This window comes from Balaenoptera physalus (genome assembly GCF_965194825.1).
Source record: "Balaenoptera physalus genome assembly, chromosome: X".
In the NCBI taxonomy this organism is placed as follows: Eukaryota; Metazoa; Chordata; class Mammalia; order Artiodactyla; family Balaenopteridae; genus Balaenoptera; species Balaenoptera physalus.
In genome coordinates this window covers 6,914,113-6,938,628 of record NC_138903.1, presented here as the reverse complement: position 1 = coordinate 6,938,628, position 24,516 = coordinate 6,914,113, and the positions used below count along the sequence as shown (strand labels likewise).

At 45.3% G+C, this 24,516-nt stretch overlaps 1 protein-coding gene across 4 annotated transcripts in view; it reads right to left on the bottom strand.

Moving 5' to 3' along the window:
* Positions 1–24,516, bottom strand: part of LOC309652446 (F-box-like/WD repeat-containing protein TBL1X) — a 225,186-nt gene that overhangs the window by 131,930 nt on the left and 68,740 nt on the right. For all 4 annotated transcript variants that reach the window (XM_082446242.1, XM_082446241.1, XM_082446244.1 and 1 more), the window contains exon 2: positions 8,492–8,565. The gene's annotated coding sequence lies outside the window, so the exon portion shown is untranslated. The remainder of the gene's footprint in view (positions 1–8,491; positions 8,566–24,516) is intronic.

The window sequence follows — 24,516 nt, the reverse complement described above, 5'->3', positions numbered from 1 at the left end:
GGGCGCCCGCTCGCCGAGCCTCGCGTGCACCCTACCTGGCTGACACAGAGCCTGTGGTGCGGACACTCCTCAACCTCCAGAGGCTGAATGGACCCGAGAACCTGCTTTAGCCACTGGGACCCCAAAGCCTCCCGGGGATGCGGAGCAGCTCTGCCCATGCCCGGGCTGCTACACGAAGGAGGCGTCTCACTCTCTTCTCAAAGGGAGCCCACGGCTGCAGCATCACAGCATCAGGACCAAGCCAGAGAAGACACGTCGCAAGAAGCAGATCCCTGAGAGGGTGACGTATTTTGTGGCACATCAGGTCACGCCAGCCCTTGCTAGCCACAGTCCAGAATTTCTTTATTCACAGCTCAAGAACTCACCGCAGCTGCAGAGTTTACAGGTTTCGAGAGCCATAAATCCATCTGCCCCCTGCTTATCTAATTTCATACAATATTAATATTCTACCTACATCCACTGACAAAGACAAACAGCTACAGCACGCAAAGTGACAACATTCTATGTCAGTAAACACTGTGACAAGACTCAGCTGAAAACACATTTGCAGCTTAGATTTGGTGTTCTAGAGGAACATACGTTTTGCAAACCAAACACTATGTGGTCACATAGAAAAATGTCTTCAAAGTGCATGGAGGTCTTCCCTGGTGGCGCAGCGGTTAAGAATCCGCCTGCCAAGGCAGGGGACACGGGTTCAAGCCCTGGTCCGGGAAGGTCCCACATGCATCCCACGGGCGGAGCAACTAAGCCCGTGCGCCACAACTATTGAGCCTGCGCTCTACAGCCCGTGAGCCACAACTACTGAGCCTGCACTCTAGAGCCCATGAGCCACAACTACTGAAGCCCGCGTGCGTGGAGCCCGTGCTCCGCAAGAAGAGAAGCCACCACAATGAGAAACCCGCGCACCACAACAAAGAGTTGCCCCCGCTCTCCACAACTAGAGAAAGCTTGTGTGCAGCAACGAAGACCCAATGCAGCCAAAAATAAATAAATTAAATAAATACATTAAAAAAAAACTTTAAAAAAAAGTGGATGGAAAAATATTAAAGGTCAGGAAATACCCAGCCCTTCATCACTGTCAAATGCAGTGCCTCCGATTAGAAGGTTTGTAAATGAAAGAATGAAAGTAACCAATAATATAATTAATTTAACAAAGAAAAAATGTGAATCACACTTAAAATTAATCAGCAACATTAAAATAAAGACTAAATGCCTACCCAATAATGTAATTAATTTAACAAAGAAACTATAAGTTAAAACTTGAATCATACTTCAAATTAATCAGCAACATAAAATAAACCAGAAAATCCTTCTGCTGTGAGGATCTGCCTTTCAAATGAAGCTTTTCTTCAGGTTTACAAAAAAAAAAAAAAAAAAAAAAAAAAAAAAGCATACAACAGCGCCTTATTTAGTTTGAAAAAACAAAAGGTAGCTGGTGTCTGTGTACTTTAAAAGACAAAAATGCCGCGAGAGCACTTTGTTGAGTAAGGTAACTTGCCAGAGATAATATAAATTTTTGTAACAGATTTTCAACTATTTCTATTGCGTTTACATCAAGCTCCAAGTCTGCACCCTACGATTTCCATCTCAGATCAAAAACCAGATCGAATCTTTGTGTGGCAGGCACCCCTAGCAAAATAATATCCTGCTCCATTCTCAGCACCCAGCACTCAGAAGGCACTCTTTACCTGCGAAACAAAAGAACAGATACAATATGAATTCTGTTTTCCTACTTTGCACCAAAATGTCAAAGAAATTCATTTCAATTGTTCTGTGTAAATAAAGTTATAAGCTCATCAGAGTTGAAAAGACACCCCTGCAAGTAAACAACAGTTGCTTTAGGATTAAGTACCGCAATAACGTGTCAGGACAAAATCAGATCCCAATACAGGAGTGCTAAGTAGATAGATGATGCTTAAGTTACAGACACATTTCCGAATAATCAAGAACTCTTTCACATAAAGACTTCATCATGTTGATTGCAAAGTGTCTCAGAAGTTTATACACCCAGAGCCAGAGTTTACACTTTCGCAGAGAAGGAAAGGCACAAGAGGTGGAAAGAGGAAAACATATTCAGGGGCAGCGGGGGACATTCACACATCTCCATTAGGGGGTTCTGGTCAAAAGCTAAGGAGGAAGAGTCCTCAATGCAAGAGAGCACGGTGGGACGTGGGCTGGCACAGGGTGCCATTCTGAACACTTCCACTACCCATCAAAATACTCCTTCTATTGCTCTCTCCTTCGGAAGCTGACGGGAACGAGGCAGGTGGGATGAACATATAAGCTCATCTCAGAAGACGTTCCTACATCAGCAGAGAATTGTGTTAAGGGCACTTGAGGAAGAGTATGAGGAAGATTCTGGAGTGTTCTATGTGAGTACCTCGTCATTTCCCCACACACCACCTGGAACACTTTCTATGTCTAAACAGTGGTCACAAGTCAGACATAAAGGGACCCAACTTTAAAATAGTTCTTTGTAAACCATTCAACTATCCATCGATGGGGGAAGGGATAAACAAACTATGGTGCACACACACAATGGAACATTATTCAGCCACAAAAAGGAAAACGGTTCTGACACATGCTACACCATCGCTGAACTGTGAAGACATTTCACTGGGTGAAATTAACCAGGTACGAAAGGACAAATCTTATATGATTCCACTTATGTGAGGTCCTTAGAATAGTCAAATTCAGAGACATAAAGAAGAATAGTGGGTGCCAGGGGCCGGGAGAGGGGAATAGAGAGTTGTTTAATGAGTGTAGAGTGTTAGTTTGGGAAGATGAAAAAAGTTCTGTGCGTGGATGGTTGCACAACAATGTGAACATACTTAACGACACTGAACTGTACATTTAAAAATGGTTAAGATGGGAAATAAAACTGTCACCTATTGGGAAAAAAATGGTTAGGATGGTAAATTATATGTTACGCATATTATCACTATAAAAAATAATCCCTTGTAAATCTGACTTAAATAGGTATTAAGTAAAGGCATGATCTTTCAGTCACAGTCTTCCGGAGGACTATTTTCATGTCGGGGGTTCCTTTAAAAATTTGCTAATTGTGCACAGAGGTATCTTATAAAAGTAGGAACTTGGGGACTTCCCTGGTGGTCCAGAGGTTAAGACTCCAAGCTTCCACTGCAGGGAACACAGGTTGGATCCCTGGTCGGGGAACTAAGATCCTGCATGCCTCGTCGTACAGCCAATCAATCAATCAATCAATCAATCAATAAGTAGGAACTTGGAGGATCCCACAATTTTTTTTTCTGATGGCCATGCAGCATGCCTTGTGGGATCTTCGTTCCCCAACCAGAGATCGAACCTGGGCCTTGGGCAGTGAAAGCGCAGTGTCCTAACCACTGGACTGCCAGGAAATTCCCCGCAATTACTCTAAGTAATAAGATTTAGAATTATTACTGACCATAAAAAAAAAACCAAATTATGCAAACTCTTTAACAGACTATAAATTAAATGAAGTTGCACTGAATTGATGCCTATGAATTTACACATACGATCACACTGTCAAAAATGTATTTCTTCCTGCAAAGGAAAACATAATTTAGGAACAGAAATGCAAGCACATACTCTTCTAAAAGTACAGTCATACTGCGTATTCGTGACATCGTAGGAGGATCAAAAGCTCCTGACCATGGTGCTTCAGAGTCAATGCCAACAGGCGCTGAACTACTGTGAAAGAAGACAGAGGGCGATATTCAACACGTGCCAAGTTTTGGGCCAAACCCCAGAGCAGCCAAGCTTGTACTACTGACATCTGGGGCCAGATAATCCTCTGGTGTGTGGCGGGGTGCGGGAGACTGTCCCGTCCACTGTGGGATGTTTGGCAGCACCCATTGACACCAGTATCACACACACCCCCAATCAAATCAATCAGATGTGACCATCAAATATGTCTCTAGACTTTGCCAAGTGTCCCCTGGGGGTAAAAAACTGTCCCCACTTGAGAGCCACTGTCCATAACCAAGAAAGAGATCTCTGGGAACCACCCATGTTTACAAGGAAAGTCAAAAGGAAACACTAAGAAAAACAACATACTTTGATTTGGTACAAGAGCCAGAAGTAGCAACAGATGTCAGAAACGAAAGAAACGTCTCACCATTTTCGGGCCAGTTTACAACCAGAATTGACAGCCAATTCCAAGAGCTTATTCTTGAATTTAATTAATCAGAACGTAATGTCTATCTGCATCAGATTCCATCGTGAAGAAGTTCACCAGACTTTCAATCCCTCAGTTGGGACATGGCTGCTCCTGACGGCCCTTGCCCAGCCTGCGTGGGTTCGAGAGGAAAGGAGCAGCTTCTCGGGGGAAAGCAGTTTTCCTGATGACATGGAGGGAGGGAGTGTCTGTGGGGCTCTACCTGGGTGTTCTGGGCATTCAAGAAGACAAACTTTGTCTGAAAGAAAAGTACACTGAATAAATGTGAACCAAAGGTCGGAAGGAAGGGAGGAAGGAAGGGCTGAATCACGCTATCAACAGCACCTCATCAAGCACGTTTCATCAGCTGGAGACCACAGAAAATGCAATTGTTCCACCACATGGAATTCATGTCTTTAAATCAACAGGCGATGGTTCCGAGGGCACCCGGGACGCGTTATGGCTTTCGATAAGACAAATGAGCAACACCCCACTCTAGCCCATGGCAGCCCAGGCCTGCTGAACAAACCCCACCCCTCCCCGGGCTGCCACCTGCACCAACTTAGTATGAAAACCCCGGCAACCGGTTTGGTCTTTAACACAATGGTCCACCCAGATGAGATCCACAAAAGACACTGTTTTGTCCTTGTTTCTGTGTCCAGTTCTAATTAATTCTAACGGGAAACTCTCTCTGGGCTCCAGGGAACCACTTCTCTCAGTCAGGGCTCCTTTTAATGACAGCTACCTGAGTCATTTGAGCCCTTCTTGGATTTTATGAATAGAAAGGAATTGGTGAGAACTGGCCACCCATCCCAGTTACTAGGAACCCCCTACCAAAAAAAAAAAAAAGAACAGCAGAGAACAATGAGAAAGCAGAAGGCTTAGAATAAGCAACACGCATGTGCGTGCACGCACGCGCGCGCACACACACACACACACACACACACACACAGAACGCAGCCCCAAAGCAAACACTGTGTAGTCCGGGGTTCTCCATCACTTCCAGACTGTGACTAAGGCAGGGGAAGTGGGAAAAGAGCAGGAGGAAGAACGGGCATGTGCGCTGACTTGATGCGCTTAAGACAATACTGCACACGCTGTACCGAAACACTACGAAGCAGGGATTAACCTCCTCGCTGCACAGAAAAGAAGACCGAGGCTCAGAGGATCCAGCCAGCCTCCCAGAAGGGCCAGAGGCGCGGGTGATGGAAGCAGGGGGGCTCTCCTGCTCTCCTGCCTCTGTCCTTGCACTACCACAACAGTGACAGAGGACACCGCTCAGCCTCTCGCCGCCTGGATGACTGAACTCCAGGTGGAAGCAAGCAGCCCCTCTGAAGGCAGCTCCTGGAGACGCGCGTGGGCAGCGGCTCTGGGAGCGCAGCCGGGTGGCTCTCGGCAGCAATAACACAGGTGCGTGCCCCGTGGACCGTGGGTTTGACTTCCATCACCCCAAGAGCTGACAACACCTGCAGGGCTTCCCCGGGCTCCCAGCTGCCTGACCCTCCTCCCCGATCACACACAGAGGCCTCCAAAGGGGGATGCAGCTCAACAGGACAACGGGCTTGGCTGCCTCCGAGCTGGGTCTGTTTCTGTCCACGAAAGGGATTCATCCCCAGCGGCGCGGCTCAGATCCCAGCCCTGACACTGGCGCTCTTCTCTTTGGCGGGGGACGCGGGGTGGCTTGCTCTCCGCATCAGCTGGGCCAGAACTCTCTCCTGAGCAGCGTCCTGAAGGTGGGGAAGCCCAATGCCATCGCTGCATCTTCCGAAGTCGGCAGCTCCAGCAGTGCCCACATGACCTGGGGAGGCCCAGGGCTCCTCTGTGCCATAGCATCCTTCTCCGGGCAATAGAGGCAACAATGGCACCGACCTCGCCGGACGGCATGAGGAATAAATGGGACCTGAAAACAGCATCTGGTTCACACCGAAACCTGTGCGTGGGTGTTCACAGCAGCTCTGTTTGTCGTAGCCTCAAACCAGGAAGATCCCAGACGCCCTTCAACACATGAGTGGATAAACACACACTGGTGCACCCAGACTGTGGAATACTAGGCACAGGCGCTGGTAATGATACACAACACCTGGGATGGATCTGAAGTGCTGGAGGCTAAGTCACTAAAGGCAGTCTCAAAAGGCCGCACGTTGCATGAGTCCATTTATGGAACATTCTTGAAAGGATGAAATTACAGAGACGGAGAAGCCAGTTGTTGCCAGGAGCTGGAGAGGGTGACCATACAGACGGGGCACACGGAGCTTTCCTTGTGCTGATGGAAGAGTTCTGCACCAGATTACAATGGGGGTTGCTCGAATCTACGTGTGATTGTATTTCATACACTGTCCACATGCACCCACACACGCACGCACATAAGAACTGCTAAAATCCAGATAAGGTCTGCATTTGTGTCAACACTGCCCATGTCAGTTTCCTACTCTCCATAAGCAGTACCTTCACGTAAGATGTTATCAGCCGGGGAAGGCGGAGGAAGGTGCTCTAGACTTCACTGTACTATTTCTGCAGCCTCTTTTTGAGTCCAACGTTGCTTCAAAATAGAAGTCTTCAAAAATAACGGTGTCTGATTCATGAACAGATAAACAAAATGTGGTCTATTCATACAATGGAATGTTACTTGGCAAACAAAAGGAATGCTACAAAGAAACTTGAAAACATTATGCTAAGTAAAAAAGAAACCAGTCACAAAGCACACATGTTACATGATTTATTTCATTTACATGAAATGTCCAGAATGAGCAGATCCCCAGACACTGACCGTAGACTGGTGGTGATCAGGGGCTGGGGGAGGTGGGAATGGGGAGTGACTCCTAACGTGTATGAGATTCTTTGGGGAGTGATGAAATGTTTTAAAATCAACTGTGACGGTTGCACAACTCTGTGAATACACTAAAAACCACTAAATTGTATGTGCACTCCAGATGGGTGAATTGTCAGCTGTGTGAATTATGACTCAATAAAGTTGTTAACCAAACTATGGCAGTGTCTGGCACACAGTAAGTGTTACAGAAGTATTTTGCCATGATATACTCATCCTTCTTCACCCGTGGGGGCTGGTTCTAAAGGTCACCTTTGGTGCACAAAGATGGCAGCTCTAATGCTAAGAGAATCAGAATCAGTCTCCTTTAGGCACTGTGCAGACAGGGTCGAGTTCAGAGTCCTTGCCTCTTCCTTACACCTTTTCTGCCCCTCCCCCCAGTCCCCTGCATTCCACCAGGCTGGCCTATCCACTTTTCCCTAAAAAAAAAAAAAGCTTTCTTATTCCTGACTCCTCCCCTTTGCCCACAGAGTCCCCGTCTAGAACACCTTTCTTCAGTACGCATTGAAATCCCATGCAGCACCGAACCCAACCCAAGTGTCCCTTTCAAGAGAAAGGTCCAGCCTTCCTCAGCTGCTCCAGCACAGGCTGATAGACCCTTCCTAGGAATTCCCACAGCAGGAGATGTCTGCACCACCCACGGCACAGCCCATCCACACCACGGCTTTCCAGCACCTGTAATCCCTTACCCCAAAACACAAGACACACCTCACACATCCCTGTATACTCCACAATGCTCCAGAAGTAACAGATTCAAAGGATGGTCATCCCAGAAACAGGAGACTTTCATAAAAGGTGGTCTGAAAAGGATGTTCTTGATGTGGGTGAGAATCGGGCCTCGCTGTAAACTGGGTGAAATACAGCAGCCAAGATGGCAACTCCAGAACCCAGACGGCCCTGTTCTCGGTGAGTCTGGGTTCTCTCTACCCCTCACAACAGTCCACGTGGGGCTCAGACAGAAGGAAAACGCCTCCCCAGGGGCCTAGAGCACAGGCCACGTTGCCTCACAATGGTGCCAAACAAGGCTTTTATGGAAAATTCTGGTTGGTCCACAAGCAGTGGATGCCTGTCATTTTCCAAACACATTCTGAGAGGCACATACAAGACAAAGGGAGCCTGTGAAAGGCAAAAGAGTCAAAAAACTCTGTTTATTATAAATCAGCCATCTGAGGAAAAATAAGTACCTGAAACGCACATGGGAAAAACCAGCAGCAACGATGCTTGCCTCGGAAGCACACGCACTTTAACGACCATCTCCACTTCTCTCTCCTAAAGTTCCTGACTTCCAGAAGCTAAATAACACAGGAGCTTGCTATGAAGTGCCGACGCAGATACAAAGCATTTTCTGGTTACCAAATCACCTACTACAAGAAATCCTGGGAATTCACTGTTTCCGGTACGTACAGCCAATACAGTATTAGTTAATTTTTAAGCCCAGAAAACGTGGAGCGGTTGACAGGATATTCATTATGGAATAAGAAAGAAATCCATTTTACAATTCCACTTACTCAGAGCCAAATGCAGGCAAATCCCTTCTTCCTTCTAGGGTTTATTTTTAGGCCTGTTTTCTGTCTTCAGTTACCTGTCAATGAAAAAAATACCCAGTCAGGCAAAACATATCAACGAAGATATCTCGAATACATTCTCGACCGTTCCCGAAGCAGGCAGACTTCTGAAATAGGAGGTCTTAAGAAGCTGAAATAATAACGGCGTCAGATGGTGGACCACCACCGCAGGTGAACGGCAGGCTTACGTCTCTAGGTAAAGCACACGACGCGACTGTCCACACACACAAATCTGTTCAAAAGTCTCGCTGAGAACCGACTGTGATCACATCCCCAGGGAATTCCAGTCACTGAAACATCTACCCATCTCTCATTTTTCTCTAGCATCCTAAAACACACTAAGTGAAAACACAGGTATTTCTAGATTCAACGCAACTCAGCACATGCTTACTGAGAACTACACGCCCAGTCCTGTGGAAAGCGGAAACGCTGCTCAGTGCGGCCCTGGTTTCCGGGACACCTGAGGTCTGCCGTCATGTGACACTTACCCGGCCGGACAGTGAGAAGGGGGGATGGGGAGATCTCAGTGAGGGGAGATCAGTGACAATAAACTCGCCAGAAAACTCACAACGAGACCGTTTAACAGGAGAGAAGTGATGTCGCTCAAACTGGTAGTGAGAGACAAGGGACCAGCGGACAAGCAGCTGAGTTTACACCAGGGCTGGGATGGAGCTCTACGAGGAGGGAGCCCTCGAATGGAAGCGAGAGTGGCCAGCAAGTGCAAATGTCCCGTGGTGAGATCGACCTTGGCGACTGGGAGACAGGGAGGAAGGCCAGCGGACTGGGCAGCAGAAGTGAGTGATAGCAGGTCCTGGATCACGGAGGACTCTGCAGCCCTTGCAAAGGACTCTGATCCTTTCTTCTTGACCTCTCTTCACCCAGAACCAGACTGAACGAGAAAAGAAAATGTGACCATCTTTCTACTTAGACACCCTTCAGGGGCTCCCATCGTTCTTAGAACAAAACCCGAAGCAGCTCTTGCTCAGCAGAGGAACACAGTGGCTCACACAGTGCAGGTGGGGAAGATGAGAGACGAGATGGAGAGGGACGCACAGAGTCTGAGGTGTCCTGGGGGTGCGATGCGGAGGACACACCGGTAGGGCAGAGGCGTGCTGGGGAGGGGACGGAAGAAGCAAGGACGACTTCTAGGTTCAGAGCTTGAGCAAAATTTGGACGGTGGGGCCATTGCCCGGGATGCACGAAGGCTGAGCGGAAGAGAAATCAAGAGTCTTTTAAGGTGTGAACTTTGAAACGCCCACTGGCTCTGCAAGCAGGCTGTTAACTAGGTAGTTAAACACACAGGTCTGAGCAAGTGGGACAGGTCACAGTCACAGAGTTAAGTCCGGCAGTAACCATGACCTCTGAAGCTGTGGGCCTGGATGGAAGCATCTGATGCAGGATTTCATCCTCGGCACTGCTGGCATTTAGATCAGACCGTTGTGTCTGCGGTGGGGCTGTCCTCTACGCTGCAGGATACTGAACAGCATTCCAGGCTCTTCCCACTAGACACCGATAGGAATCCCCCATCCTCCCAAGCGGTGACAACCAAAACTGACCCACACTGCCCAAGTACCCTGGAGGGCATACTCGCCCCGTTGAGAACCACTGGTCTCAAGATGGTCATGCTAAGTGAAGTTAGGTCAGACTGAGAAAGACAAGTGATATCATATGATATCACTTACATGTGGCGTCTAAAAAACTGATACAGGGAATTCCCTGGCAGTCCAGTGGTTAGGACCCCGAGCTTTCACTGCCGAGGGCCTGGGTTCAATCCCTGGTCAGGGAACTAAGATCCCACAAGCCGTGCAGCACAGCAAAATTAAATAAATAAAAATAAATAAATAAATAAATAAAAATGATATAAATGAGCTTATTTACAAAACAGAGACAGACTCGCAGACATAGAAAATAAACTTACGGTTACCCAAGGGAGAAGGGGGGAGGGATAAATTAGGAGTTTGGGATTAACAGATACACACTACTATATATGAAATAAAGAACAAGGACCTACTGTATAGCACAGGGAACTATATTCAGTATCTTGTAATAACCTATAATGGAAAAGAATCTGAAAAAGAATAGATTATACATAAATAATCGACTATATATATAATATATATAATTGACTATATATGTAATATATATAGTCGGTACTATATGTGATATATATAATCAACTACATATATAGTATATAATCAACTATATATTATATAATCGATTATATATATAATATAGTCGATTATATATATATTATATATACTGACCACTGAACCCTGAGAAGAAGGACCTGGCCAATGAGACAGAGGAGAGTATGGCAACGTAGGAGGAAATCCAAAATAGTGTGGTGTTCTTGGCTTCTAGTGACAGCCGTCTCTCAAAAATCAGGCAAAGACCAGCAAACAACTGCTACTGAGATGGAGGACAAGGAGGACCGCGGCTGACAGGATGACCAGGACTCATGCACGCCGTCTTCTCCGCATGGAAGAAATCTAGAGAGGCTTCATGGAGGAGGTGGCACTTGTTGGCGCAAGAAGTCAGGCAAGGTAGAAGAGGAAGGGGCTACTGCTTGAGCGGTACTGGAGGCAACGAATGGGAGCAAGAGGAAGGCACGGAAGTGTCCCAAAATATCGGGCGATGCTCTCGCTATCACGGTACTCAGGAATGAGAATGCTGACAGCAAGCAGAGTACCGGAGGGCCAGTCGGTGGACAGAACGCGGCTGCCTCAATCCAGCAGCGGGAGGAAGGCGTCGCCCGAACGGTACGGACCAACGTCACTCTTTGGGCCACCAGTGCGAGGACAGCTGCAGTGGTTGTGCATGCTGGCTCCAGGACTGCCCCAACAAGAGCTGGGAGGCGGGGGGACCTGAGGCTTCCCTTCCTGACTTGCTCCTGAGTCATCCTAGACCCCCTACCCCCCAAAGGGGCTCTGTCTGGACCATCAGGAATTGTAGTTCAGGAGCCCCTCGTGAGCTTCTGGCTTCTTTTTTTTTTTCCTTCATTTTGTCTAAGCTGACAAGGAAGGGCACACGCTCCTGGCAGATCATGCTCAGAACGCTGAACTGTATGGAGGTGCTGACAAAACACGCCAGAGGCCTGATCCCTTTCACTGCCCTGTTCTGTCTCCCTTCCACAGCATTACTGTGCACATGCATTTTATTTGTTTAAATGAAAACGTTAAAAAAAAAAAAAAAAGAGGAGCAGTGCTACAGGCCTCACTTTGCTCCTAATTAATTATAAGAAACTCTCTCTGAACCAGAGACTCTTCAGCTGTGAAATGAGGGTATTAAATTATTTATGAGGTTTCATCCACATCAAAAAAAAAATCTGAGGAACCGTTTTCCTGTTGACTTCCTCTGTAAATTCTAAGGGAAAACACCTTGCAAGGAACTGAACCAAGAACTTGCAAAAGAATTGCTGGGGGAGGGAGGGGGGGAGGGCGGGAGGGAGGGAGGGGGTGGAGGTAGGAGGAATGTATCTCGTCCTGCAGCCAACTGAGCAGAGAAATATATCCAAGGCGCGCATTTTTTTCCCCGAAGTTGCCATAATGATTAACATTTCCACTCTGGAGAAATTCAGTTGTATCACCCTGAAAATAATGTGAAAAATCTAAAATATGTTTTCCGAAGCCACGGTGCATGACAGAGGAGCCGCGGTTTCCTCCTGAGTCCTTTTCTTTTTTTAGTGAGCCCTGAATTAACCGGGCCAAGAGCCAGGGGCTAAGACACATTCTGGTCCCAAAGGCAGGGGTGGGCGGCGGCGGTTCACGGTGCCAGAGAATTCCAAACCACTTCATTTGCTCCGTGTGGGGTTCAAGCTCTGCGTGATGAGGCTGCTGTTTCCTGCATTGCCCATACTGTGCTGACCAGCGTTTTTATATATTGAGATGATTCATTCCATACCAGATTTTAAATCCTTTAAATCGGTGCTTCTCCAATGGCGCTGATTTCGCCCCCCGGCCCCAACCCCGGGACACGGGGCAACGTGTGGAAACATTTTTAGTTGCCAGGACTCCGGGGAAGAATGCTACTGGCATCTGGTGAGGCCAGGGAGGCTGCGAAACATCCCACAGCACACTGCATAGAGCCCCCTCCACAAAGAATTATTTGGATCAAATGTCAATATCACCAAGGTGGAGAACCCCGAATCTGAACCATACTAAAACTTCTATAATTCTGCCCAAGGTATATATACTGTGTACTTTCATTTTCCAAACCACTTTTATTCTTTTCAAAGTAGTACACGCACACAGGGGAGGCAAAACACTCCTCCTTTCTCACGGCAAGCTTTCCAGCACCATCTATCCTCAATTCTAATTCACAGAGCAACCACTTTCAAACCTTACAACTGTTTCTGTTATTGGCAGTGCTCCCTAGTATGGACTTCCATGTTTCTAAGTAAGCTGCTTATAATATATCCTATCAACGTCAGATACCACTTAACTTGATTTTCTCACACATGGAGGAGGATTTTTGGTTTTTAAAATTCCCATCACCAATCCTGGACTTACCCTCCCATGCTTCCCCAACAGTATAACATTTGGGGGGTTAAATCTAGACTGCACACGTATTATTTTGACAATGGAATCGGTACCGCTGAGCAAGCAGTATAGTGTGATTATGATTCCTTTCTTATGCAACTCTTAAATTTTCCTGGGATTATTGGTTGCCTCTGTTTTTATTTTCTTTGATAATTCCTCCAACACCCTCCACAACCTTTCAATTTTTAACTCGGATAATCTGTCACAGTTCCATGTCTATCTTGCCCTCACCCCCACCCCCTCTCCCCAAATATATACACACCAGACCTTCCTCTGGTCTCTGCTCCAGTCTGTACTTGTCAGAGGTGGGTCGGCTCAGAGCAGATGCCCCGAGATCACACCAGCATCCTGAGAATTCCTTCTGCCTCTTTCTGTTTCCAGGACCCCAAATCTTCCCCTTTCTTGGTTTACTCTCTCATTCTGATGGGACACATTCTCTAGTAGCTTCCTGAGAAGTGATGTATGAAATCTAAATTATACTGATATCCTGAACATGGACAAACAACTTTATGCTACTCTTAATTAACAACCATTGAGGGAATGACTTCAAAATTCTGAGTGAAAATAAATTTTCATAGAATTCTAAGCTCAGTCTGTTTTCTAATTTAAGAAATATGATGTCATTCTGATTCAAAATCCTTCCTATGACTTTTTTTTAAATCTAGAAAGTGCTTAGATACTGCCTTTATCCCTGATTTTCTAAAATGACATGATGATGAGCCTTCATGTAGTAATTTTTTTGATGTGCTGAATTTTTATTCACTGTTCTAGTCACTTGGTTTGAAATTTCTCTCTTCTTCAGACTTGAGGTATTTTCCCCTCCCTCTCTTTCCTGGAATACCTGTTAGGCAAAAATCTAACTAACCATCTCTCATCTGATAAAGCTTTCTGCACTGTACCTTCGTTATCTAGTAAGGTATTCATTTAGCCACATGTGACTACTGAGCACTTGAAATGTGGCCAGTACAACTGAGGGCCTGACTTTTAAATTGAATTTAATTTTAATTAATTTAATTTAAAGAGCCACACGTGGCCAGTGGCTACCATATGTGACAGCACAAATCTAAAGAGGAAAAAAAGACAGCAATGGAAGATCAGTGCCGTTAGCACCCACCCTGAGATGATATTAAACACGAGTTCAGAAGAAAAAATTGAGAGCAATTTCTAAATCCCCGCCGTTACTATTTCCAATATAAGGTTCTGTGATTTAATTCCTTAGGGCCTCCTTCCTCGTTAAGAACTTGAGGACCTTTTAGAATGATATCACACAAGCAGAAGCATCCCTCTGCACCTAAGACTGGATTTTATTACACCCAGTGTGTAAACAGGGCAACCGAGGGCCCTCTTTCATCTTAGGTGAGATAGGAAGGTCCTTCACAAAACAGAAATTTGTACCGTACTCACAACATCATAGCAGAAAATAGCAGCAAAACATAAAAAATAATAAAACACAAGGGACAAGACAACTGGTAGGTTGCTAATGGCAACTTCTTTGAATGCCACCTCATGACGGCAGTCACGGAGCCCTCACCCCATCACACCTGGGTGTAGAACACGGCTCTCTACATATGCTTTGGCAAGAAACACCGCTTCTGCATAGTGGACGCTCCAGGGGATAGAAACTAGAGCAGCACGCAAGGCCTTCTCTGTGCATTCATTCATTCGCTTACTCATTCAACAAATGTCACAAATATCGTAAACTGTCATCTATCTATTAGCAATAACCGAGACAGAAAACAGAACAAAACCAAACTGCACAAGTCCCATGCACCTGCCACAAAGCCAAGCAGCCTCTTGCTTCATCAGAATCACTGAGAACCACTTTATTATGGCTGAGTACAGAATACAGCCGGCATGCCCTAGCTGTGCATTCAAAACAAACAGCAGGATCCCAACCAAAAGAAAGTCACTCTTCTGTTTTAAACTTCGAAGAAAAACAAACGTAGCACTGTAGGTACAGGGAAATAAATATTCAGGAAACATCATTCATTTTTAATTTAAGAATCAATGGGGAAACATATTTTCTTCATATACTCTTCAGGTAAGTCATTTAATACCCATTCGTTCCTGCAAAATGACATTTTATTATGCTTGCAGGTTTTACAAGTTCAGTGTAAAAGTATGAGTTATTCAAATGAGGAGAAACAGAGACACTAACCAAGACACATATAAACTTGATTTCTTCTTTAAAGCATTATGACACTAATAACAAGTATTTAACACTTGTAGAATTGGCAAAATCAGTATTGTGAGCATGCATTGATGTATATGAGCACATATACATAGACATGTGTATCATTTACCCATCACCCCACGACAGCAGATTCAACCATATACATGTCACACGTGACAAATGCAAAGCACTTTCCCAACTCACACCATGATATGCCAAATAAATCCCATATACAAAGACCAAGACAGGACTTGTCACATGAAAATCTGGTATGAGAGAGGTAACATAACATGACCCAATCGGGCTTACAACTATATAATCCATCCAGAGCTAATATCAACGGAAAAAAAACCACGAAAAACTTTAATAAGCTATCAGTCGCATAATATTTGTTTGTAAGCATTAAATTTTATTCAGTGGCATGAAATTTTATTTAGTGAGAGAAAAAGAATCACAACATTTAAAGATGATACATTAAAGTATTAGGATAGGGACTTCCCTGGTGGCGCAGCGGTTAAGAATCCACCTGCCAATGCAGGGGACACGGATTCGAGCCCTGGTCCAGGAAGATGCCATATGCCACGGAGCAACTAAGCCCGTGCGCCACAACTACTGAGCCTGCACTCTAGAGCCCGTGAGCCACAACTACTTAAGCCTGAGCTCTAGAGCCCGTGCTCCGTCCTCAGCGAGAGAAGCCACTGCAATGAGAAGCCCGCACACCGCAACGAACAGTAGCCCCCACTCGCCGCAACTAGAGAAAGCCCGCGCGCAGCAAAGAAGACCCAACGCAGCCAAATATAAATAAATTTATTAAAAAATAAATAAAGTATTAGGAAAGCATGATCTTTCTTATTCAGCAAATTGTCAACCAACAGCAATCTGAATCTCTCCCCACAGATATAACACCAAACTATCGATATAATCTTCAGGTGACACATCAGTTTCTGGTCTATAAATGACACAATGAGGGTACCATGGGGTAGAAAAGAATGCCAATTAATCTCCTCCTCAACTCCCAAAGCACTCTCTCCACATTTTGCAATGAGCACTAAGTGTACTTTTAAATGTAATTGTCAAGCATGTTATTTATTCACTGAAATTATCATAGAAGTTTCTGAACGCCATATGGTCCTGGTGTTCATGTTTCAGTTTCTATGATTTGCAAACACATCCTACTCTCCCACCCCTCACCTGGAAAGGTCAAGTGTACCGTCCTCAATTTCATTTAGCAACACAGCAAGCAAATCCCTTTGGGAAAACAATTAATTCAACTCTGTGCTTACCTAAATACCTCAAAATCTAGGACACCAATGGCAATGATCAGCTAATTCAAGAACAGAGTATTAAAACATACGCGCACACACACACAAACAGGCACACAAACACATCTTCCTATTCACAAACGAAAGTGCTTCTTCAAGTGTCACCTCCCTATTTAGGACATCAGAAAGATGTCCTAAGTAAAAATAAAAATTTAAAACTAAAACCAAAACACCCAACACTCTCACACAAATACACTAGAGTTTCACTATACTGAAAGAAGCTCAAGAACACTCATAAAGCAGAGACCAAAATTATGCAACTCTCTGATCCTTCCCCCTTTGGAAACAAGATGCCCTCAAAATGACTTAAACCCTAGCCTTTTCCAAAAGTGGGAAAAAAATTTTTTTATTTGTCAAATTAACGACTGGGTCACTAGGAATTCTATTTCAGTTTGCACTGAGGGTCGGTCCTGCCCCCAGGTCTTTAGACCAGTGGCTCCCAGCTGGGGATGACTGCGGTCCCCAAGAAATGTCTGGCAACGTCTGGAGATGTTTCAGGTGGCCACACCTGGGGCTGAAACTGAGGGTTTCTCCATCACCAGCAAGCTCAGGTAGTTCAGCTAACAAACACGTCTCCAGTCTGTCTACAGCTGCCTCAGCACACCACAGACTCTGTCTGGCCCTGCCATGCCTCACCCCCAAGCCCCAATCTTTTGCCCCGGCTGTTAACAAGCTCTCCTAACTGGTCTCACGTTCCCCAGCCTCGCGCCTTTGCGAGAACCCATGCATTCGACCCTGAGAACTGTATCGCTGGTAGCATCTCCAAGTCACCTGCCCTTCTCACCCTGTCTGCAAGCGCCCCACTGACCCCACGCCTTGCTGCCAGGGGCATTTCTTCCAGGCACACCCCTCGGGTCCCATAATGAACGTGAGAACCGAGACGCAGCTCGGCCTTAGCAGCTCTTCTGGTTGTGATACGGACATGTCCTGTTATTCTATCCAGGATGCAGTTGGCCTGGCAACTAGAGTGGGGTAGCTGGGGCCAGAAGGGCTGTGACAACCCACCCCCGGCCGGCTGCACGCCTCCTTGGGCCAGGCTTCCCCACGCCTGCAGTTCCACGTCTGCACGAAGGGGACAGGTAATGACGGAACCCTCACAACAATATCAGGGGTGGGCCCCACCATGCACACGCACAGAAAGGACAGAGAACCCTCCCTGGCACAGAGGGAACACCACCTAAGCATTGGAGAAAACTCCTTTCACCACTGTGGTCCACACATTCCGGAATCAGCTTACAGCCTCGTCACCAAGTGTACGTGTGGCCCCAGACAAGAACCTGTGAGCCTCCTAGTTCCCTCTCCCTGTAAAAACGGGACGAAGGACGCCTACGTTACACGACGGTCGGGAGGAATACAGACCTTGATTGTGAAATACACAGCACAGCTCCTGGCCCATCAAAGCTATTAATCAGAGGCCATTACTACGGGCTGTTATTAACGGGGAATAGCCAAGGCCCTGAACTGATCCAGAAAAGTCATTCCAAATCTTTCCTTCTCATAAAATCGAGAAATAGCTATTCTTCCTGCACTAATTCTTTATACTTGTTTAGCGGGAGACCCATAAGAACTTTTACTTCAATAACCTTGATTTCATCCAAATCGGAAAAGAAGAAGTAAAGCTGTCACTATTTGCAGATGACATGATACTATACATAGAGAATCCTAAAGATGCTACCAGAAAACTCCTAGAGCTAATCAATGAATTTGGTAAAGTAGCAGGATACAAAATTAATGCACAGAAATCTCTTGCATTTCTATACACTAATGACGAAAAATCTGAAAGTGAAATTAAGAAAACACTCCCATTTACCATTGCAACAAAAAGAATAAAATATCTAGGAATAAACCTACCTAAGGAGACAAAAGACCTGTATGCAGAAAATTATAAGACACTGATGAAAGAAATCAAAGATGATACAAATAGATGGAGAGATATACCATGTTCCTGGATTGGAAGAATCAACATTGTGAAAATGACTCTACTACCCAAAGCAATCTACAGATTCAATGCAATCCCTATCAAACTACCACTGGCATTTTTCACAGAACTAGAACAAAAAATTTCACAATTTGTATGGAAACACAAAAGACCCCGAATAGCCAAAGCAATCTTGAGAACGAAAAATGGAGCTGGGGGAATCAGGCTCCCTGACTTCAGACTATATTACAAAGCTTCAGTAATCAAGACAGTTTGGTACTGGCACAAAAACAGAAATATAGATCAATGGAACAGGATAGAAAGCCCAGAGATAAACCCACACACATATGGGCACCTTATTTTTGATAAAGGAGGCAAGCATATACAGTGGAGAAAAGACAGCCTCTTCAATAAGTGGTGCTGGGAAAATTGGACAGGTACATGTAAAAGTATGAAAATAGAACACTCCCTGACACCATGCACAAAAATAAACTCAAAATGGATTAAAGACCTAAGTGTAAGGGCAGACACTATCAAACTCTTAGAGGAAAACATAGGCAGAACACTCTATGACATACATCACAGCAAGATTCTTTTTGACCCAGCTCCCAGAGAAATGGAAATAAGAACACAAATAAACAAATGGGACCTAATGAAACTTAAAAGCTTTTGCACAGCAAAGGAAACCATAAACAAGACCAAAAGACAACCATCAGAATGGGAGAAAATATTTGCAAATGAAGCAACTGACAAAGGATTAATCTCCAAGATTTACAAGCAGCTCATGCAGCTCAATAACAAAAAAACGAACAACCCAATCCAAAAATGGGCCGAAGACCTAAATAGACATTTCTCCAAAGAAGATATACAGATGGCCTACAGACACATGAAAGAATGCTCAACATCATTAATCATTAGAGAAATGCAAATCAAAACTACAATGAGATATCATCTCACACCGGTCAGAATGGCCATCATCAAAAAATCTAGAAACAATAAATGCTGGAGAGGGTGTGGAGGAAAGGGAACACTCTTGCACTGTTGGTGGGAATGTAAATTGATACAGCCACTATGGAGAACAGTATGGAGGTTCCTTAAAAAACTACAAATAGAACTACCATACGACCCAGCAATCCCACTACTGGGCATATACCCTGAGAAAACCATAGGTCAAAAAGAGTCATGTACCAAAATGTTCATTGCAGCTCTATTTACAATAGCCAGGACATGGAAGCAATCTAAATGTCCATCGACAGATGAATGGATAAAGAAGATGTGGCACATATATACAATGGAATATTACTCAGCCATAAAAAGAAATGAAATGGAGGTATTTGTAATGAGGTGGATGGAGTTAGAGTCTGTCATACAGAGTGAAGTAAGTCAGAAAGAGAAAAACAAATACAGTATGCTAACACATATATACGGAATCTAAGGGGAAAAAAAAAAAAAAAAAAAAAAAGGCCATGAAGAACCTAGTGGCAAGACGGGAATAAAGACACAGACCTACTAGAGAATGGACTTGAGGATATGGGGAGGGGGTGGGGTGAGATGTGACAGGGTAAGAGAGTGTCATGGACATATATACACTACCAAATGTAAAATAGATAACTAGTGGGAAGCAGCCGCATAGCACAGGGAGATCAGCTCGGTGCTTTGTGACCACCTAGAGGGATGGGATGGGGAGGGTGGGAGGGAGGGAGATGCAAGAGGGAAGAGAAATGGGAACATATTGTATATGTATAACTGATTCACTTTGTTATAAAGCAGAAGCTAACACACCATTGTAAGGCAATTATACTTCAATAAAGATGTTAAAAAAAAAAAAAAAAAGCAAAAAAATAACCTTGATTTCATTTCCTGCTTTTCAACTAAAGTTATGAAGCATAATCAAGGCTCTGAGGCCCAGTTTTCAATGGAGTTTAGAGGAAAGTGCTCTACCATTCTTGTGGAGACAGAAAAAGAATTTCCGCTCCATTCAATGTACCTTTAAGCCCAGGAATTTATTTTTTAGTGGCTTTTTTCCCCCAGTAAAATTAAATGATTCAGGACTTTCGTTAATTGTTATGAATCTTTCTTTCATAGATTGGTTTCTAAAGGACTTTAATTTTCACGCTTGAAAGGCCTAGAAAGTTTAACTAGGGTCTGCTCACCAGCTGCTTTTGACTCAGTCCTCATCGTACTAAATTTAGACATAGACTTTGCCCCGACGGACTTCAACAGCACACATTCAAGCAGCTACATTAAAATAACATGCTGCTAGCGCATCAGAACTCAAAAGCCACTGTAAGCCGGCAACTTCCAAGAAGACACAGCACTCTCTCATTCCCTAAAATACCTAATAATTTCCCACCTGGGAAAAGAAAGGAAGAAAAAGATTTGAGGTGGGTCCCAAACACACACACGCACAAAATAGCAAAAGTAACATAATTAACCGGGTAAATCAGGGCAAACAGAAGTTAATGGCACGAAAAAATGAGATAAAGCTGAAAGGTGAGGACAGGACCCCAAGTTTGCCATCAGACACAACTTGACATCAGTTGGAAGGGAACTATATAAATCAGAGTCTGAGTTTCCTAGACATCGATTCAAAGAAACAAATATAATCAGATGCTTGATTCACAGTATCCAAAAAATGAAGGAGATACAAATATCAAAAACACAGCCTCTAGAGTTTGATACACATATAAAATTTCTCCCATGGGTCCCAGAGAGGAAACTGTGGACTCGGTAGAACTCTACCCTCAGTAACTGCTGTCCACCAGATTTTCACTGGGTCACTTTTAAAATAACCCTCAGTGTTATTTAGATAACCATACAGCACCAAAGCACAGCTCAGTAAATCAAATTTACAAGTGAGTAACAATATGGTAGCAGCACGTAGATCTCCGCACAGCCCAGTTTACTCCAAGGCTACGTCTTAGAAGTGCTCCAAGTCCCAACTGGGGGGGCGGGTCTCCTGGGGTCGCAGAAACACATTACAGTATATCGTAAACACATTTTGGTGCCAATAAATATACCACTGCTACAGTATTGCTTCTAATGGTTGCCTAGTAACCGACTGTATGGGCTAGATCATACTGTGATTTTCACCACTGCGTTCAATTGCTTGGTATTGTAAGCGATGCCCCAATAAAACAAGGAGAAACATTTTGTAAGTGTCAAAAACTTTTGCGAACTACCTACACTAAAAAAAAGAAAGCTGGGGCTTCCCTGGTGGCTCAGTGGTTGAGAATCCGCCTGCCAAGGTAGGGAACACGGGTTCAAGCCCTGGTCCGGGAAGATCCCACATGCCGCGGAGTATCTAAGCCCGTGTGCCACAACTACTGAGCCTGCGCTCTAGAGCCCGTGAGCCACAACTACTGGGCCCGCGAGCCACAACCACTGAAGCCCGCGTGCCTAGACCCCATGCTCCGCAACAAGAGAAGCCACCGCAATGAGAAGCCCGCACACCGCAACGAAGAGTAGCCCCTGCTCGCCACAACTAGAGAAAGCCCGCCGCAACTAGAGAAAGCCCACACACAGCAACAAAGACCCAACGCAGCCAAAAAATTTTTAAAACTTAAAATACAAAGCTGCATTTTATTACCTAATGTTTAAGGGAAAACACCTAATAGCAAGACTACATAATGGCAGTTAATTCCAAGGTGCCTTTGAAATTGTTTATGTTTCTGTTAATCACAATAGGGTGTAAAGGTATTTGCAGAATAGCAGCACACACGACACGTGAACCATGCCTGGTATGTGTGTGAACAAATTTCCAGGCTTCCTGAGAAATAATTACAAAATATGTGGCATTAAAACTTTTCCACAAATTTGAGTTGAGAACTTCAGGAAAAACATCAAGAGCTAACCATGACCTTTATTTCACAGCAAGATATTCACCTGTCTTTCTGCTTGAGACGATCCTGGTTGATCCCCGCCGTCCCAAGGTAATTATTAACAGTGCTGCCTTTCCCTCTCAGAAGTGCCCCAATTTGGACAATAAATTATATGGCCGCTCGAGTCAACAACCAAGATGGCCTAGGTTCCAGAACAACAAGCTAGGAATGCTAAGGTCCCAGACATGGGTTTCTGCATAAAGAAGAAGGAAGTTATTAAATCTGGAAATCCTAACACAGCGAAGGTGGTGGAAACGGCCCTAGGTCAGAACCATGTGAATTGTCAAAGGAAGCTTCCTACTCTGCTGTCTTGAAATAATCCACTCCTTCCACACAGCCAACAAGTGTAATGACCAGGCCTCATCCTTCCCACTTCTCGGGGACATCTGGCATTACTGTTTCTATAACCCTCTCCTCCACTGGCTCATGTCACGGCCACAGTTATCCAAGTGAATGGGTCCAGAGCAATCCAGCTGCATACAACTTGTTGCATACAACTTCCCCCTGCCTCATCTTTCCCCCTGCAAAGCCGCACATAAATCTTCCTAAACCAAAGGTTTAGGAACTCATCACTCAAAATACGTAATGGAAAACATCACTGCTCCGGAAAACACCCAACTCACTCCTTGCAGTTCCTGACTGAACCCCTGGTTCCTACACCAGAAAAGCAGAAAATCAGGCGGTAGGGACTAATACCAGGCCAAGAATAAATTGTTAAACTACTGTAACCGATGCCATCTATGGTAGCAGAGTCACCCCTCCACACCCAAGTTGTGCCCATCCTAATCCCCAGAACCTGTGAATATGGCAGGTTCCCTGGAGCGGGGGAGTTAACAGTGCAGATGGAATTCAGGTTGCTAATCTAACCCTAAAAAAAAAAGTTATCCTGGATTACACAGGTGGCCCAAAGTAATCAGGGGAGTCCTTTTAGTGGGGAAGAGGGTTTCAGGACAGCCAGCGTCCAAGCAATGCAATGTGAGAAAGACTCAGCCATGGCTGGCTCTGAAGAGGGAGTAAGGAAGGGGCCAGGAGCCAAGGAACACAGGCGGCTTCTGGAAGCTGGAAGAGGCAACTGAAAACAAAACAAAACAAATATTTCCCCTAGAGCCTCCAGAAAATAAGTGTCCCTGCAGACACCTCAATTTTAGTCCAGGGAGACCCGTGTTGGACTTGTGACCTCCAGAACCGTGAAGTACTAAATGTACGTCATCTTAAGCCACTACGTTTGTGGTCATTTGTTCCAGGAACCACAGGAACCAAATACAGCCTCCTGCTTGCCGAATACCAGTTCCCTCTGTGCTATAACCCCTTTAAGAGGGGTTATAATCTGGGCGTCAGGGAACGTGCAGTGCGGTCCATGTGTGGTCTCTACAGCTGCTTGAGAAGCTGCAGCATCAATGCTGGCTGCAGGGAGGACTTCAGTCACTTGGGGTGGGATGAGGGGGAGGCGAGTGGGGACCCCGAGAGTGAGCACCTCCTTAAGTTTCATGCCTCTCCAAGGGGGCTCGCTCACCTCACCCCTGTCGGGGCCTCACTTCCTCAGCATCTGGCCCCAACTCCCCCACAGTGCCAGGTTTCGTGTCCTATGGCCATGCTGTCTATTCCCTGATGAGGATTCTGTTCTGAAAACCTGCACTCTCCTTCCCAGTGTTTCACCCCTCAGCCCATCCCTTTAGAGTCCAAGCGAGTCTTGTTGCAGGGGCTTTGGGAATGGACTCGCCTGTCCTGACTCATCCTTTGTGCCCGAGGAGCCCTGAGTCTCTGCGGCCTCTGGGCGGGTGTGGGGGTGGGGGTGGTGTCAGTGCCACCGTTTCTTCCTCTCTTGGGCATCACTCGTTAATTCCTCTACTCTCCCGTCTGCTCAGAGCAAGCTTTATGAGATGCTCATTACCCTATAGAGACACAGAAGATCCGCTCAGCTCCTTTCTTCAAGGAACTCGTGATCTTTAAAGCAGGCGATGAAAACCTCTCATTTCCTACTCAACAAGCGACGCTGTGGGCCTTACAACTGAGGTTGAGGAAGTTCTTTGAGAGATGATGACAAGTGCTGGTGAGGATGTGGAGGAACTGGAACGCTCACACATCGTGGGTAGGAACGTACAACGACACAGCCACTTTGGAGAACAGTCTGGCTGT